This window comes from Mandrillus leucophaeus, unplaced genomic scaffold (genome assembly GCF_000951045.1).
Source record: "Mandrillus leucophaeus isolate KB7577 unplaced genomic scaffold, Mleu.le_1.0 Scaffold36, whole genome shotgun sequence".
In the NCBI taxonomy this organism is placed as follows: domain Eukaryota; kingdom Metazoa; phylum Chordata; class Mammalia; order Primates; family Cercopithecidae; genus Mandrillus; species Mandrillus leucophaeus.
This window is the reverse complement of record NW_012103809.1, coordinates 4569453-4569708: the sequence shown is the minus strand read 5'-3', so window position 1 is coordinate 4569708 and position 256 is coordinate 4569453.

Below are 256 nucleotides of genomic sequence, written 5' to 3'. Positions count from 1 at the left end.
TCTAACTTGACAGGTTTGCATTTCTGGGAGTAGACACTGATAAACGGAAAGAAGTTGCACCAGAAACTTCTTTAATGGCCCAATGTGGAGAAAATATGCCAGCATCAGTAGCTTGTCATAATTCTAAAGTTACAGATTTGTAGCTTTTCTTCTTAATTGAATTGGGACATAACTGACTTTGACAATGAACCATTCTAATAAATAGTTAATTTAAATATGACATTTAAAATCTAACCATTTAATAATTGGAGAGCAT